General features: G+C 40.7%; 1 long non-coding RNA gene across 1 annotated transcript; it reads left to right on the top strand.

Moving 5' to 3' along the window:
- The first annotated feature begins 5,211 nt into the window (after window positions 1–5,211).
- LOC113744545 (uncharacterized) lies at window positions 5,212–6,111 on the top strand. The gene is made up of 3 exons (XR_003461625.1): window positions 5,212–5,347; window positions 5,502–5,594; window positions 6,058–6,111. It is a non-coding gene; the product is annotated as an uncharacterized LOC113744545 (long non-coding RNA).
- Window positions 6,112–10,610: the final 4,499 nt, after the last annotated feature.

The following is a 10,610-nucleotide window of genomic DNA, read 5'->3' as shown; positions in this document are numbered from 1 at the left end:
ATGAAAAAAAATAAACCTCATTCATTCCCCACAACATATTTGTTATTTCCTTGGCTTCAGTGTCCCACTCTAAACGGCACCATAAACACATCAAAAAGACATAGCCTACTGACCTGAACCTGCAGTTTTCTCTGCATTGCTATTCATGTTCCATCTCCTTCTCTCTGAAAAGAATTGGTCTTCAATTAAGCCAACTGTCCGCCTTTGATTATGACTGCTGGAATCGTTTTGGCACCGGGAGTTCTTCCCCACTTCAAGTCATTTGTTACTGTGTGGGAGCACATTAGTTTGAATCTGCCCCCCATTCCTTTTAACAGTCATAAGGGCACCGATTCAAATTTCGATGAAAACAAATCTACTGAGGGGAGGCTAACTGTTGAAAAGCAGTATATCTTTGAGTAATGGCTGACCTTGAGCTGTGACAGAGGAAAAAAAGGGTGAGTAGGTGATGGTTGGGAGGAGGAGATAACTCTGGAGGAATGTGGGAGCAAAGTAGGAGAATGGTGATCTCCAAAGTTTAATTATCACTTTAACCGACGATGATCTTGCAACTTTTTAACTTAACTAAAGAACGGGGGTTCAAAAGATTAAAGTACATCATCATTTATTTTCTTTAAGATGGAGAAGACACAGGCTGTTTTTATGTAAATCTAACAGTCCTACAAGGTTTTCCCTTCAGTCATGGGCGGACTGGGACAAAAAATCGACCCTGGCATTTTGGACCAGAGTAGCCCACAACACCCCCCCCCCCCCCACCCCCATGATCTACTCGTTAAATATATATATCGGGACATGTCGGCCCGAATAGCACGTCGGCCCACCGGGCAAATGCACGCTATGCCAGATTGCCAGTCCGTCCCTGCCTTCAGTGATAATATTTGACTCTGGGTTGAAAATGGGACAGAGGGGAAAAATATGCAGGAGGCATCAGGCAGAGGGTGTACTATTAATGTGAAACAAACTGTGCTGAAGCAGAAATGTTTTGCGACCTTGAAGTGTGTAACAACAAATTTGACTTTGGGGAAGAGACAGAGAGAGATAGAGAGAGATGTATATATATATATATATAGAGAGAGAGTTATGATGCGGGCAGAAAAGGACAAGAATGATAACACTCCTCTGAGAATTTGGTAAGAGGTTCCCTTTTCACTCATGCACTTTAGCACCACAGACAAACCTGTTATCCCCATGTGTCAAGTGACCGAGAGCTGGGAGCAGAGGGAGATGTGAAACTTTCTGGTTGAGGGGAAGGGCAAGGATGGGGGTAAAGTCAAGAGAAGACCAAAGAGAATACGGAAGAGTCAAAACAACTGAAGAGTATCGGCACGTCTTCACTGCAATGAAGATTTATTATCAGATGTATTGTACAACTTATTATTAGACCTTCTAGACATTTTAAGAAAAAACATCAGTACAGCTACATGAGAAAGAAATTGCCTAATTTACACGTAGAAAAGTCACTGCGACCCGGTCAGTCTCTGTTTGACTCTTTGGCGAACTGCCCATCTACGGTGATGGAGGTTGCCCCCTGCTGTGATGTTCAACCCTACATGTACTGATTGTCATTGTATAAATATATTTGTGAAACTATGACGAGTCCAACCTCTGATATTGAGGTATTATTAACTGTTGACATTGTATGACATTGGTTCTCCATGTTTTGTTGGCGAGCACATAATTTTCAAAGCTAAATGCCAGTTTCTGTCACGGTTCTGAGGGGAACCCAGAAGCAGATCAGAACAAGAGTTTGAGTGTAACAGTTTATTTAACAAAGAGTGAATATGTGAAACAAAAAAGCAGGTCGGCAAGAGTGGGAGTCCAGAGGTGGGGGTTATCCAGAGAGGGGTCGGCTGGCAGGCGTGGAGGGTGGAGGTCTACACACTGGCTACACGAGGCGTAGGCTGAGTGGACTGGACTGATTCCTGAGGCAGAGAGGTTAGTGGCGGCCAAAAACAGGCAGTTACAGGTTACAAAGTAGGATTTCTGGCTGGAAGGCTGTAGCATACACTATGCTTCACATCGATCCGGCAGAGACTGGATGTGTGGCTGCTCCTTAAATACTGCAGACAGTTGATGAGGAGCAGGTGAGGTGATGACCTCAGCCAGGTACAGGCACACCCCCTCAAGCACTGCCAGGAGAAGACACCAGACAACACAACAAACACTCACACACAAACATAGACAAACAGTCATCCCGGCTGGGGATTCGTGACAGTTTCAAAATAAATAAAACATAGGAAAATAAATGTAATCTATGCTGCCATAGATTGATGTTGTGAAGAGATACCTTGACAATTATAGCAGCACATCAGAGACAGTTTTGTCTGACTGGGATGATGTGGGTCAGCAGAGTCGTGTGAATGGGTCCAGTGATGGACGCTGCTGCTTTATATAAACGTTCATTGTAAAATGTGAAACGTGTAACTGTATTTTTTCCTCTGGAGTTTCCTTGTTTGTGATATAAAGCTGAGCTTCTGTGTTTTACCTATTCCTCCCATTTGATGGCCGCCCGTGCGCCCCTGGATGCGCCGTGCGCCCCCATCGGTCTGTCCGACGCCCCCCTCTGCCTTGTCAACACCCCGCTCCCGGGGCGCCCGCTCCGCTAACTTAATGAGCGGTATCGAAAATTACCGTTTTTTTGCTTTTCCGGGCGTTCGTGCGCCCCCCACGGAGAATGCGCCCTGGGCGGCCGCCCACATTGCCCATAGCTAGGACCGGCCCTGGTTACAGGTTACAAAGTAGGATTTCTGGCTGGAAGGCTGTAGCATACACTATGCTTCACATCGATCCGGCAGAGACTGGATGTGTGGCTGCTCCTTAAATACTGCAGACAGTTGATGAGGAGCAGGTGAGGTGATGACCTCAGCCAGGTACAGGCACACCCCCTCAAGCACTGCCAGGAGAAGACACCAGACAACACAACAAACACTCACACACAAACATAGACAAACAGTCATCCCGGCTGGGGATTCGTGACAGTTTCAAAATAAATAAAACATAGGAAAATAAATGTAATCTATGCTGCCATAGATTGATGTTGTGAAGAGATACCTTGACAATTATAGCAGCACATCAGAGACAGTTTTGTCTGACTGGGATGATGTGGGTCAGCAGAGTCGTGTGAATGGGTCCAGTGATGGACGCTGCTGCTTTATATAAACGTTCATTGTAAAATGTGAAACGTGTAACTGTATTTTTTCCTCTGGAGTTTCCTTGTTTGTGATATAAAGCTGAGCTTCTGTGTTTTAACTAATGTGATCTGTGAGTGATACATTTCTTTGTATGCAGTATAATGATCTGAGTACGTAGCAGTAGCAAGTTCAGTGGAAAAGGTTACCAGCAAAGGTAGAGCACAGTGTAGAAAGATAACAAGCCTATGCTAAAACTCTTTGATATTACAAATACAATGTTGTTAATTTCAAAGTTGCTCGTTAAAGTTGCTCTAATCGCCATAATGAAATATAGAACGGGCCCTGTGAGGTCTACAGTAACAATGTGAAAATAATGTGAAGTGGGTCGCTCACAGTGATGAACCTGCAAGGAATGAGTTCCTGGATCTGCAGCTCCCTTCAGGTTTACAGAGCTTAATAGTGAGTTCAGCTCATTGTTTAGTTTTTAGCAGCTAAAGACAGATATTTCCCTCGGGAGTCAGTACAGACAAAACAGCTGAAAGACAGTGAATACTGGACTGAACTTTCATTCATCAAGTGAACAAGAAACACAGCACCAAATGAATGATAATGTTGCTCTGTACCATTACATTCACCATATTGTCAACTTTAATGATTATGTGTCATTTTAGTGTGTACATCTTATTTCTGTTGCCCCCCAAGTGGCCAAAAACTCACTTATTGCAGGTTGATGATTCATAACAATATTTCCCACTCACTTCCCATTGACAGATTCAGTGTTACCATATAACTTCACTAACGTAGTGAACGTGTTTTGTTTGTTGTTACACTAAATTATGAACTGGCCATTCTAAATTTCTGTAAAAGAAATGTTTCTTTGAGTTTGTAAACTGTATATGCTGCACTTCAGTCTTTTTGTACTACATGCAGTAAAAGCTTTTTACATTCACAATGAGAAATGCACAGCCTATTGCTGAAGTTGATATATACTGTTTCTAATGCTCCGATTGGACAATACTGTGAAATAGGAATTTGTGTACACATTGTTTTTCCTGCACTTATCTAGGAAATCCAGATATATCTGTATGGCTGTATGCACAGTTGAGCACAGAAGCCTTCAGTATTCTGTGAATTATATCTCATTAGTAAATAAAGAGGTCGTACACAGTACTAAACCAAGTGAGGATATATGAGGAATCCTTTTTTTAAAATGTAAAACAAAGGATACGTATAAAATATAGGAGAATGGAGGATCATATATCAAACCAAATTAAATGAAATAGATCTGAAATATTATTCAGAACTAAAAGACCACGCTTTAAGTTACAGGGGATAAATTAAGAATTGTAGATTATGTACAGAATTGATATTGGACTCCTGGGCCCTGACATTGTCACCCACGACAACACTGTTAACCCGAAAGTTCATTCTACGCAAACAGTCTGAGTAAATACCACTTTTAAAGATTAGTTTTATTGCATTACTTAAACAGTATGAGTATATGAAGAGTGTATGAGACAGTCATTGGGTGTACTCATTTTTGTAAGTTTAACAAACTTGAACTATCAAGTTTTACCTCAGGCCACCGTGCTCCCATGTTGTGATTGGCTCAAAACTCAAGACAAGTCTGTGCTTGTCCATTGGCGGCTACAAAGAAAGTTGCGCCATTTTCTAATTTACACAGAGCAATTTAAGGTTTTTGGACAATACATGCCTGCATCTTTCTGTTTTTAGCAAGTTTGGACGCTTTTAAAGGACATTTGCCTGCTGTAAAGAGGATACCCTATCTGCCTAAATGAAGTGAGTTATTTTCTCTATTCAAGTATTAGAAACTGCTGAAACATTTCTAGTTTGAAACGTGTACATTTGAATGTGTGTAAATTTGAGGTTGACTTAGGTACATTTTGAGCGTTGCAATTGTAACAACTGTGATTTTTGAGTAGCTCTCTCTACTGTTTTCAACATACAGTTTTGCAACAGTGCTGTAAAATTCAAATTGTTCGATGTAGTTTTGAAAAAAAATCAATGCCCACTTTTAACATTAGCCTCATTTGCCCTTTCAGGTGTACTTGGAGTTTAACAGGGTTGTTGGTAGAAATCTTAAAGAAGAGTTCTTCGGTGCCTTTGATGGTTTTTGTCGAAGCTTAATGGAAATCTTCGAGAGGAAGACAGGTCGGATAGGCAAGCAGTTAGCTGACCTGGCACAACAGACAACGGTGGGTTGATATTTCTGTTTTTTCTTGTAATGATATTCATGGTTAGTTCATACATATCACAAAAACAAATTCTCCCACCTTCCCTTGTGGTACTTATCTATATGAACAAATAAACTGATATATGATATATTTCTTGTGTTATATCTCTTTGCAGAGCACTGAGCCAACAGCCATTAGATGCCTTATCCTGAGAGGACTTCCAGTCATTCTTGGGGATGATGCATCTATGTTCTTTAAGAGCAGTTCGGTGCGTAAAGTTTTTTGATTGGTGTTTGACTCAGTTTTTCCATTCTCCTATGTTTTGTATATTTGGCATGATGAGGTATGATAATTACCATTTATAAAGATGTTTCATTAAACTTAAGCTGATTTTAACTTGATAATGTGCTTTCACTGTTAGCAAGAGGAAATTAATTACTGCATTTAATACTGCAAATTGTGCAAAAATTCAAAGGGCTTGTATAGTGACTTGATTTCTGCAAAAACAAAAAACCTAAACCACTGACGTGCTGATGCTGGAACTTCCAGTCGACCTCCACTCAATGAATCCAAACATCTCCAATGTATTTCTAACATTCCCTTTAATGATCTACACACACTTATCCCAATGATAACTTGAATGGAGAATAAACTAATACTCAAAAAAGACCACAGTTGATTGTTGACAAATTGCTGAATATCCTCCTTTTGTCTTGTTTCTCGCACTATAGAATCTTAATGAGGGAGACTCTGTGGACATTCCCGTGGGAATCCTCTGCTATAAGTTTTTTCTTGTTGTGAGTGCTTCCTCACAGTGGGAATTGTTGGGACTATGTAAATAATATCACAAATAGTACAATATAGATCTGTTGTATATAAAAAGTGAGATAACTTCTGTAAGGATTTGGTGCATAAATAAAATTGAACTGAAAGAAGCGAGCAATAATTAGTCCCAGTCACATGATGGATACTAAATGGAGAGAGTGGACCCTTGAAGACCTACAGTACATCCTATGGTTCATCTGCTCAACCTATAGTTGCCATATTTCTTTCTTTCTTGCTTTTTGCTTCATCATTTCATCTTTTGCTGTTGTCCATCCCTCAAGACTCTCCTAACTGGGACCATTTAGAAGAGCCGTAAAAATAATGGTGTGTTTTAGTGTTTCTCTTGTGTGTGTGTGTGTGTGTGTGTGTGTGTGTGTGTGTGAGAGAGAGAATCAAGGTGCAGAATTGCAGCCATTCCAGAAGTGTGACTGTCCTTAATGGCTACCCATGGGGGTCACCAACACACACACACACACACACACACACACACACACACACACACACGTGTGCTATCCAGCCCTGTAGCACAGAGTATTTACCTGAGTTTGCCCTGTCAGCTATTAGCTATTCTGTTTCTCTCATGGGTCACTTCTCATCCAGCAAAGGTTGAATCCCAAAGAGCACGATGAGCAGAGAGGGGAAATGAAAGCGAAGAGCAAAATCTGGAAAAAAAAATCACAGAATATTTATTCCTAATGTGACTGTGCCAAGTACCAATGCTCAAGCATCTGCAGGCCAGTGGCATCCCTCACAGATTACAGTGTAGCTGTAATATACATGAAAACTCTGGGTTTATATTGCTGTATAAGCAGACAGTATCTAATGGTGAGTATTCTTTCCAAGCTAAATCAGATAGTGAGTTATTCCCACATGTATTCTCTGACTCATTGCATTTCTTCCTCATTAAGTGAGCCACAGTTGATTAAAAAGCAGTGCACACACAAACATTTATGTCCATCGGTGTCCAGGAAGTTGGCACAGCAGCATATGTCAGCTGCACATACAGGGCATCACGGTTGCTGCCATTTCAATCAATCTCTTTGCAACATACCACGACAAGGCTAATGCTAGCAGCTGTGTGAAGCAGCTTTGGCACATGTCAATGAGGTGTTGAAGTCAGAGAAAGTCATGTGTGCTGTGATCTGTCAACAAGCTGCCAGCTGTGCTCTCTTAGTGGCTCCGTCCATGTTACGCATCTTCCTCTGCAGAGGATTGTTGGTAGGAACAGCTAAAAAGCAAGCTGGCTTGCATACATCCACATTTGGCTTGGAAATAACCAGAGACATGTCCCTTTAAACACCCTCAGATTTATGGCATAAATAGGCAAACTAAACCAATTAGGAATCCTCTCACAGACAGGAAATAGTTGCTGCAAAGCCAACAGAGTACACTTGCCTTAGCAGTAAACTGGAGCTGTTTAGCCAAATCTCCCATTATCAAGTCTCAATATGCCAGCTCTGAACAGCGGTGGGGGAATTGGTGGCATTGCTAATGACAGCATTGGCAGAGTGGGAACCATCTCCAGCTTTGGACCATAGGTTTGGAGGCCCGCCACTCTGCCTTTCCCAGTGCTGGGGTTATTTTCCAGACAATCATCCTGTCCATGAATTGTATCTTCCAGACTGCAAGATTGTAGATTAGTTAAAATATTACAGAGCATGTGATCTTCCAATGTTACTGTTCCATTCTTGAGGTGAGGACATTTTAAAGGCAAACCAGGAGCATTCACTGGCTATGAGTGGTGATGCACTTTTCATTAACCAGCACTGTAAGGAATTACAGTTTCAAATGTAGTATTTACTGTCTTATCAGGAATTGGATTGAGCACTGGCATCACTTTCTTCATGTTTTCACATACTGACTTGTGGGACTACATTGAGTTTTGAGTTGGTGGGTGTTTGAACACTGAGTCACTATGAGGACAGGATCCCTGGAGTGTTGCATGCACTGCAGCTAAGCTAGTTAGAAAATATTGCTAAAATGTATGGTGACTGTTTGTTAAACCACCATCTTTTTCTTTTTGAAATTTGTAAATTACAGAAGATGATGTGTGTGTGTGGAGGATATAGAGTTGTTAGAAAGCACCTTTGACTGAACTGAGCTAACTAATGGGCTAAAGTAATGTAAGCCGAATAAAATAAAGCAATGCCAACTTTTGTAAAAGCATCACTACCCTGCTAGTGTTCCTTAAATCCTTCTGAAGCATTGATTTGTGTTCTTTTACTTTCCCCAAGCAATTTTGCCCATTCTTGCTACTATTTATCATCTCAGCTTTGTGTATGATCTTTGAGCAGCACAGTTCTCTTTGCCAGATTCACCCTGCCAGCAAAGTATCTTGTAAAAAGCTCTTTTCAAAGCTGTAGAGCAACAGTTTTCCTTTGACTGCTTATGTTCAAAGGCACACCACGATGAAGAGAGAGATTTTTTTAAGTAACTCATGTTTTATTTTGAAGAAAACATAGTAACTCATGGCATTAACATCAAAAAAGATGCAGTGCTCCTCCCTTAAGGCAAGTTCAATTCCTTAAGGGTTTTTCTTCAATCTGCGCTTTGGTACACACTTAGTTTTGATTTCTTACATTTTAGCACATGAGCAGTTTGTTCCACCACAGAGATGCTTTTTCAGAGATGATTTGTATAGGCCTGGAAGAAATTTGTTTTTATCCCATTAATCATCCTATGACCCCTCAGATTTATCTTGTGACTGCATAGATTAGAAAGCGTTGACTAAGCTGTATATGAAGTGGTCAAAACTAGAACAGAATGTTTTTCTGCTTCCACATATTGTCATTTGCAATAATAAATCAGAAACAGTGGACATTTTACTGCAGAATAAGTACTTTTACTTTAAGTGTATTTTACTGATAAGACTTATGATGTAGTTGTAGGATAGAACTTGGTCTACTTGTATCATAATGTTTTGGTACTACGACTGGACAAAGCATCTGAAAACTTCTTCCACCACTGGTTATCTCTAGCTTAAAGTGTAAGCCCTTTTTATGGCCACACTCTTGTGACACACACACTTACACACACACACACACACACACACACACAAACTGTACAAGGCAAAGGATGTGACATGCCAGCACAGCAAAACAATTTAGCTGTTCCATGCTTGGTCCCAAATGACATCAGCTGTTGACCCTTTCCCCACATTACGTTTCTCTCTATTTCCCCAACCTGATCGGCTTCAGCAGGCCAAACAGAGCATTATGTGTTACACTAAAGCAAAAACTCATTACATAACTGCAGAGTAAAAAAGTCAAAAAATAACACAGAGCTGTTGAAATACAGAATTTAACAAGTCACACAGGATCATGAAAAAGATTACACGCCTATGATACATTTTCAAAGAAAAAAAATTAAACGCATTTTCCATCAAAGCCATCAGTCTGCATCAGCTGTCACACACTGAGGCAGTGAATCTCTTCAGTTATTAACTTTATTAGTCAGCAGAAGTGTAATAAAAAGCAAATGTCTGTTTTACCTCAAGTTCTTAATGTCCACAAGAAAAATCAACTTTAAGCTTGCTTAATGTTCAGGAAAGTGTGTTTTCATATGGCCCCCAGTACATGATGATATTAAATGACACATGATGAATATGTTTTTGATTGTGTATAGCAGATGTCTTTGGTGTTGTGTGTATGCGCACGTCTTACACACACATCACAATGTCGACAAAATGCGACTGAAATTTAACCTGAACCTTGAAGTGCTGGGAATCATTCCAGCTAGAAAATCCCATCCTCATCAACTTTTAAAATTGGATTTTCCCCTCTGCCTCGTTTTATTGTTTTTATGTAGCAACATTTCAATTAGACATACGTGGACAGAAATAGACGGTGCTCAGAGCTCAAAGGAATTACATTCCTCCACGTGTGCTCGGACACAAAGGCTTCAAAGAGCTATGGCTGCCAGCTTCCAAGCAAACTAATGGATTTTTGTTTTTAGCTGACAAAGGAGCTGGCATCCATAAACTGGCACACACAGGCATACAGATCTGCTTACACACTGCACACACACACAAAGAAAAAGCAGGGTTTACTAAATAAGATACTTTTCCAGAGAGAAATAATCTTTTTTACCCATCCATTGTTTGCTGTTTATTCAGGGCTTAGTCATGATGGCAACAAGGTAAGTAAGGTAGTTGAGACATCCCTCTCCCCCACTTTGGGGATCCCAAAGTGTTCACAAGCCAGATGAGATACACAAATGTCTTTTAATAATCTCTCAAGCGTAAGGGTCTCTAACCAGCTGGACATGCCTGGTCGCCAAGGAAGATCCTTTCAGCATGTAGAAGCTGCCGCTCTATTCCAAGCTCCCACCAGATGTTTGAGGTCCTTATCTTGTTTCTAATAGTGAGCCCATATCTATAAATCATTCTTTCGTTAAATACCCAATCCTAGCAACCATTGATGATGATTGGAACATAAAGTGACTGAGCTTTGTCTTCAAC

The sequence above is a fragment of the Larimichthys crocea genome, chromosome I (assembly GCF_000972845.2).
Source record: "Larimichthys crocea isolate SSNF chromosome I, L_crocea_2.0, whole genome shotgun sequence".
Classification (NCBI taxonomy): domain Eukaryota; kingdom Metazoa; phylum Chordata; class Actinopteri; family Sciaenidae; genus Larimichthys; species Larimichthys crocea.
The sequence above is the reverse complement of the archived record's forward strand: the minus strand, read 5'-3'. Positions and strand labels throughout refer to the sequence as shown.